This window comes from Solanum pennellii, chromosome 2 (genome assembly GCF_001406875.1).
Source record: "Solanum pennellii chromosome 2, SPENNV200".
Lineage (NCBI taxonomy): Eukaryota > Viridiplantae > Streptophyta > Magnoliopsida > Solanales > Solanaceae > Solanum > Solanum pennellii.
In genome coordinates, this window is record NC_028638.1 from 8213082 (window position 1) to 8221677 (window position 8596).

The following is an 8596-nucleotide window of genomic DNA, read 5'->3' on the forward strand; positions in this document are numbered from 1 at the left end:
ATGGCCACCCCTCTCACCGCCACCCCCGTCAATTTTCTTCCTTTTTTAAAAAAAAATATTTTTGGGAAGTATATCAAATTTTAAAATTCTTCAGTGTTTACATCAACCCAAGACCTACTCCCCCGCCCCCCAGGCCACCCTCTATCAAAAATAGATTTTTTTTATAAAAAAATATTTTTTTGAAAGATATTTCAAATTCTTAAAAAATTTCATTTTTATGTCATCCCCACCTCTCCCCGTGAAGTTTTTTTTTTTTATTAAAATTCTTTTTGAAAAATATTTCAAATTAAGTTTTTTAAACTTTTATGCCACCCTCTACCCCTACCCCCTGCCACGCTCACCCTGACCGTTAGCAAGATGGACATAGGGTCATATTATCTCCGTAGAGGATCTCATATATCAAGGCAACCCAGCCAGCACGTACACTCTATGGGGTGTGTAAGCCGTCCGACTAGAAAGAGTGACTCGGGAGCATGAAAATTTCGAAGAGGATTTCAAGTAGGCTCCAACTCACTAGGGATCGACGTCCTTTATCAAAGAATTAAAAGGGTTCCTAGACTAAAATACCCAACTTCGAGAAAACACACAACCTCTGGTAAGGCATCATACATGCAAAAAAGGGATAAAAGATAAAACATATAACAAGTTGTGCAACGCCTAAACTAAAGCTCATATTATCAGAATCAAGTCCACTATTTCAGTCTACAAGGACCTGGTCCGTCCGAACAAACATCAGAAACATAATAAATCTACAAGGCTCAAAGCTTTGAGGCATCACTAAACTATACCAGACTAAGGTCGAACATGCTTCAGAAATCATATCAAAACGCAAGTAGTCATACTAGCATGAAACAAAACAGATAATCCCTAACACATGGTATCTCAAAAGTTTGAAAAACAAGAATACTAGGTACCCACCCCTAATTCACATTAATAATAATGAATTTACACATTCATTCTCAATATAAAAAGAAAGGAAATTGTAGCCTACCTGTAGCTAGGTCGACCACACATGCTCTATATTACAAACCATGAGTTCTCCTTTCCATCCAGCCTCCGAACACTGTCACACCATCAAAAATAGTGTTACAACATAACTACAATCGTTAAGATACTAAAACACATAAAACAAAAATGGACCAATTTTTGAATGAAACAGAAATTATGGGACTCATACCGAAATTTCCAAAATATATTTTATGAAGAGGTCCTAAACTACGTCTCAAACATTTGGACCAAAATCTGATACAATTCGAGGCCCGAATATAGGAAGCACAATAGCATGCAATAATTCACTAGAAGTCAAGCTAATAAAGAAGTTTTAGATGAGAATTTAGCTCAAACAATGGCTCACAATTGCAATCGAGTATCTCCACCACATAGTTCCGATAAACACAAATGCATGGGACTTCAAATAACCAATTTCCAAGCTAAAATGAGCAAGAACTTACCTTTGAAGCTTACTTGGATAAGTTGATCACGTCTACCTTTATTTATAAAGACAAACCTCATCTTTTAATCGCAGTCTACAGAAGGAGGGTTGCGATTAAGACTCATTAAGAAGAAGACCATCACGATCACAAAGACCCTTTCTCTCGGTCGTAATAACCAAAGAATGCCAACTCTTTATCGTGATTGTGGCAATGGATCACGCAGTATAGAAGAGCTGTGGCCTAGGACTTCACAAATCAACTAAGGGGTCCAAGAACATGAAGGGTAAAACACTTTGCAAGGGCTGTTGCACATCAGTTGGTTTTGGCAAGTTCCAAAATCCCAACAGGGCATTAAAAATTCATTTATAACCCCATACACAAAAACTAGATATGCAACCCCACATATTTCAATATTATAGACTAAGCAAATTAGTCTAAGTTTCCATACGAGGTGATCTCGACAAGAAGTGGATTCCATACCAAAACTCTATTTTAGGCCAAAATCCACACGGGGATTCGAAATTAGCCTGGAAGGCTCAAGATCCGAACGAAGTGTCGTTCTAGACCAAACTCAACTTTCTAAAGCTAAATGTGCTGAGGGAATTTGTATCCGAGCTTATCTACTTAAAATGTTTACTAAAGTCAAACTTAGGCTTTAACTAGAATGTTGAAATGCCTAATCACATACTTTTGCATTGAAAGCCTCGCGAGTCATCCAAAAAAGCTGCTAGCCTAAATTTTACACTTACGAAGCTGATAGAATTGGATTCTAAGATCATCTTTTTGAACTTTTTGTCAAAACTGACGTTCAAGGTTAAAAAGTTCTAAAACACTAAAACTTGCATTAAAAACCAAAAAATGACTATGTGTCCATACTATAAGTCCCATTAAGTCGTAAAATGACTTGGGGTTGCTATAGGAATGATCTAATAAAGAGCAAGGAAATGTCCTACGGGTCATTACAAAAACACCAATGATTGACTAAGTGTCATGACCCAAAGGACATCATAGATATAACATGGCTTATAGGACCCAGACAGGCCCTACAAAATGCACTTTACATGCATACAACTTAATATAACATAAAATGCAGGAACAGTCTAAATGAAGAACAAAAGACATAAGTACATAAATGTCCTACAGGTCATTACAAGAACACCAATGATTGCCAAAGCGTCATGACCCAAAGGACCACCTAGTCGTGACATGGCTTATAGGACCCTAAGAGGCCCTACACAATGAACTTCACATGCATACATTTTAATATAACAAAAAATACAAGAACTTAAGTAGAAAGTCTCTTATCATAAAAGAGTTTGACATAAAAGTGGAAGTCTTAACATAGTTTTAATAAGACAATAATAAATTAAATAGTGATTAGGACATAGCCCACACACCAGGTACAACTTCTAAAAACTAAAGACATAAGAAATCATTGTAATGGTGATATTGTCCTAAAATCATGACTATTAACCATGTCTTTTAATGATCCATCAATCACCTAGCAAAAAGCATGAGGGGAAATTACATCAGACCATACATTATTAAACAATGTAGGCACAAGTATGCATTTAGGAAATGAAATATACGAAGTGTGGGGGAAATGCATAAAAACATACACGTAATCATTTGAGAACATTTAAATTTGATATGCATGACCAAGCTTAAACATAGTAAATTTTTTAAAGATAAATCATAAATCATGCACATAGTAAAGTAAAATCCATGGGTCCACATGAAATCAAATAAAAAATATGTCATTGAATCAAATCATGAATAATAAGATTGAAATCATACAAATTTAGACCCATGGAGATTTGTATGAAACCCTAGATAACTGGTTAAATTGACTTTTGGAGATTAAGATTTGTTGGGACCAATGTATGAATGAAACCCATTGGCGTTTCCCCATACCATGATAAATAAAGCCCAAAGAAATGAAGAAAAAAGAGACATGAATCTCAAAACCCTAGGTGTTCTTCCTTGAGCTTGAGGGAACTTGGAGATGATGAATGTGGACGAGATTTGGGGTTTTGAGACTGTGAGATTTTGTTTTATTTTAATTGCAAAATAGTTATATTATTAGGGTCATAATTACATAGTATAGGTAATAAATGAATAAATAACTGTCGCACCGGTTTACGACTTAAACCTCGATGTAATACTCCGAAGGTCCATGACTTAGTCTAGAGCCTCACATGATGAACCAAGAATTTAAAAAATGTTTATAAGCCTAAATTAATGTATTCAAAATAAGTAATAAGTATCAGATCCAAAACATTAAAGAAGGACCTCGACGTCCGGAAACTAGTGGAATTAAACTCGTAGACGTCCCTATGTTTGGCGAAGGTTTGGGAGTGTCATATGAAGTCTAAAACATGTGAAAAGACTTTAAATAGGAAAAATAATGTTTATAGGGTCAAAATGTCCAGTCACGACTACCCAAGGATTACCTGAGCGGTCCTTGAGGAGAACCCGAACATTGGCAAGCAAGGTGCCAAAGCAGCCTGCGTCAACCAAGATGTGAAGGCCATGGCGCGTCGCACCCTCTTCACTTGGAAGGACAAAGTTGCCTCGCGTTGTGGGGCCTTAATGAGGCTCACTGCCTCGACTCGGATTACAGGAAAAAAGATTTGGAACTTTCCCGCGACTCGCAGCCACTTCCTTAATTCGTTCGCGTTGTTTTTAAGTCAATTTGACTACACAAAAAGACACAATTAAGTGAGGGGTATTTTGGGTATTTTAGGGGGTGACTATATATTGATTTAGGGTCAGTTTTAAGTCATTGTTAACTACCCAAATAAATTCCCCAAATCTCTCTCACTTCTCTCTAAATTCTCTCTCTACTCAACCACCATTGAAGAGCATTGGATGCTTGGAGAAGAAGAGCAAGTTCTCAACTTTTCTTTTCAAATTTCTTGGATTAAGTCTAAATTAAGGTATGTATTCTTCATTCTTGGGATTCCTTTCCCCAAGAGGTTCATTCAAAGTTGATTTCTAAATTACCCAATTCCAAGGGTTTTCTCTACTTTGGTTTATACTTGATGATGGTGTGCAATTGAAGTATTATATGTGATTAGATTAAGAAGATGATGATATGATGAATATGATGAATTTACTTGACTATGCGAATTGTGAGATCATGTTAAGGGTATATTGATACAAGGTTGAATGTGAATCACTTGTGTGACTCACTATGATATGACTATGATATGTTGATCTCACAAATGAAAGGTTATTATGAAAGGACACTCTCATGCAATACCTAATGAGCTAATGATATTATATACAAAGGGTTAGTATCTTATGGCCTATATTAAGTTATGATGATTAAGAATGACTTAAAGACATTTCAAAAAGGGACATTATCTTAGCACCAAGTGAATTCTTTATCATAGGTGTCCCTTCCCAACGTTGGAAGGTAGGTTCACAATGGTTCTCATGATGGAGATTACAATTCAATTGTGCATAAAGAGGGTCTCTAGTATGTCTCCTAGTTCTTGAACTATGTTGTCCCCATAGGTATACTAGCTGGTGGATCCACCTTGAATTCTATGTTCATGTTTTGATTCTATCTTGGCAAGTAGACCACCTTTTTTCGGTGTAGGGTTTTATAACACCAGATTCCATGTTTATCTCACAAGGTCTATTATCGCTTAAGGCGATTGTTCCCAAAAGTAAAATGAAATTAATTAAGTGAACACTAACTAGGGTGACTTGAGGGGTTCTAGTTAGTGTAGGTAGGGATATGTGACTCTACTTATGCATGGCACAAGTTGACCCTAAGGTAGGTCCTAGAAGTTGTTCTTATGTACTTATGATATTAGTGAAATGTATATGATGACATTACATGTTGATGAACATGCTATTAGTCTAAATTGATATCTATGATGAAGAACATGCATGATATGAAGATATATGAAATGTTGACATTGCTTTTGATTCTTTGTTTGGTTTACTTGATTATGTGGAGTTATGGGGATTCACATAAGCCTTGCACTTGTAGGTTTAGGAAGGGTTGTGAGTAATGGTATTATATGATGTGATGCTATGAACTCTAGTTCATGAATTATTGTTATGACATATGTTGGAGTTATTCATGCTTATATGATCTTGATATGATGCCATTCATATTGATATGACATTATGTTGATTATATCCATGTTGACTTGACTTAAATATGATGTTGGTCTTGTGTTGTATGTGGACTTGTCTTAAGTGATGCTATGTTTATTGGCTTGTATATGTTCTTAATTGTGCATAAAGGCTTTTAAAAGTAAATTAGCATGGTTTTGAACTAAATGTCCTTTTAAGCATAATTTCAATATTTTACTTGCATATGTTTCCATACATAATACACGTGGTTGTACTAACCCATATTCTTTCCTTTTTCCCAAACAATTATGTTCTAGCCATTGAGCTAATCAAGGTCTCTTTGCAAGAAGACTTGGACTTTTACCTAAGTTTTTGGTAGGTCCTCTAGTTCGAGGATGTTGCCATGTGATCTACCTTAATAACATTGCTATTGTCTAAAGATATTTATTTCTTTCCTATTCTTGAAGATATTTGTTGTAAGACCTATGTGGCAAATATGAATTTGAATTAGGGCTATGTTCAAATGTTGTACTTCGTTGTAGATGGTTCAATGTGAGACAAAGTATTAGAATAAATTCCTATGTATTGGTTGTATTGTCTAAATGAGAAGCCTATGTAATCTTTAATAAGTGAGGAGTCTATGTAAACTTCATATACGATATGTGAGAGGTCTAAGTATACATCAATATGTAAAAATTTAAATTTTCCGCATTTTGACCTATTATATGTTATGACGAATGCCAAGGGCTTGTCCAAGTTCTCGCTGAGGACAACGACGCCGGTTACATCTGGGGGTGCTCCTTGGTTGTGACACTAGATCCGTAGGTCTTTCTATGGATTATACTGGTCAACCATAAGACCAAGTATAGGAACAAAAAATTTTCCGCAAATTTTCCGAGACCCTTATACAACGCATAAAACCAAATACGAACCATCAAACCATTTCATAGACGTGATGTGTTAGATCAAATCTCCTAATCGATTCTCTGGTCAGTCCCATGACCGTTCAAACTTGCTATAACTCATCCTGCCAAGTCATAGATTAAATTACTGGGACATTAAATTTCAAAAACTAGACTCATAGTCTCTGAATTATTTCTAACGTTCAAACTAACCTTCTACGATCCATAAATAGGACTCGTAGCCACTAAACTACTGCCATCAACTAATGTTTTCTTCCTCTCCCTTTGATGTTTCTAATTTATGAGGTGTTACATTAAGTAAATTGACTATCCATAAATTATATCATTAAATGTGAAATAACTTGGATTATCCAACCATGGCTCAAACCCATAGAATAATTTCATAATGTCCTCACTATCTAGACTTACCGAACTCCATTTTGCTCTCCCAAGCCAAAATGGTGTAAGAGAGATCACTCAATATTATAATCTACTGATTTATCTCATACAATCAATATAAGAGATGATAAATCAATAACCATTAGGGTTTTACACCCCCATCTAGTACACACATCCCTAGTTAAGGTTCTAGCTGCTCATATAAGAAGAACTAGAGATAATAATCATGTAAAATATCTCCATTCCAAGCTAATTTGATAATCAAGAACTAAATTCCAAGCTTATATTGACACAAATATGAGGTTTATTCTTCCACAAGATAAGAAGTTATTATTTATTAGTCTATAAATATTTCTTCCAATAACTGGTCTCTATTTATTATATCCTTAATTTGAAATAAAATAATGGTCCATTATTACACAAATCCCTATTCTATTGAAACACCCCAGGAATCGTATGCCTAAGCTAGAGACCTATATGAGGTCTAATAACTTTAAAAGGGTTAAAATGGAGTTACTAGACCTAATATAATTAATTAACTTAGTTTGGTAATTTTAGAAGTAAAGTGTCAAGAAACGACCATGACACACGGAAACTAGTCTAGTTGAACTAGTGTGTGGTAGGGTCTTGTGGTGGAGTTTTGGAGCGTAGTATGAAGGTGAAATTGAGTATCAGGGTTTCCTAGACCTAGATGGACATGTTTAGGGTCCTAACGTCCGAGTACGACTCCCCAAGTACCACCCTAAGGGTCCTTGCGGAGGACCCAAACAATGGACCCAAAAGCTTTCAAAAAATAGTAGCTATCCATGAGAACCATTGATGGACTATCAATGGTTTGACGGGGCATGGATTGGATTCGTGAGTTGAGAATAAGTTTCCTCACCAAATCCTCCCCAACTCCCTCTCTGAACCATTTGACGTACATCCAAGACGGACCGTCAATCCATCCACGGTCGTGGATGGTGGCCGTAAATGGGCACATGTGATGTTGTCATTTAATCGGCCGAGCCAAAGTTGGTTTGGTAAATTCCACCCTTGGATAATTAAATGTGTGGTATTTAGTGTATTTTAGGGTTTTTAATTAGTTAAACACTAATATCTAGACTTAGACTTCACTTTTCAAAATCAAACCCTCCCCTCCCTACAGTCCTTTCAAGATCACCATTGAAGAAGAAGAAGAGAAAAAGGAGGCAAAAACTAGGTCGAATTCAGCAAGGTTTTGAAGATTAGTTTAAAGCATTGATCAAAGGTATGTGTAGGTCCTTCATCCATGAGTTCTTCCACCATGGAGCCTCCACAGTTTCTCTCAATTGTGAGTAAAAAAATAACCCAATCTAGCTAGGGTTGTGATTTAACATTGATGGTAAGGCTCGATTGTGATTTCAAAGTAGTGGATAATATTCAATTATGTTTGAATTATGTTTATATGATGATTATAAGAAGTTTCATGTGAATTCCTTGATAAACCTTAATCAAAGATGACGAATGTGATCATTGTGGGTTTAGGCCATTTGAGGCAAAGTTCAAGGTTCTAAGTTGATCTTAGTAATTAAATTATCTTGAATACCAATTGATCATAGTTATGATCATATAAATATGAATTGAACTAGGTTTAATTGAATAGGAAGGATCTAAATATGTGAAGTTAAAATTGAACCTATATGATCAAGTATGACTAGTTACCTTCTTATGATCAAAGGTGATTGAATATCTTGTAATTTAGACATGGATCATGATAGAGTAAAATTATTATTCAAAATTGGTCTT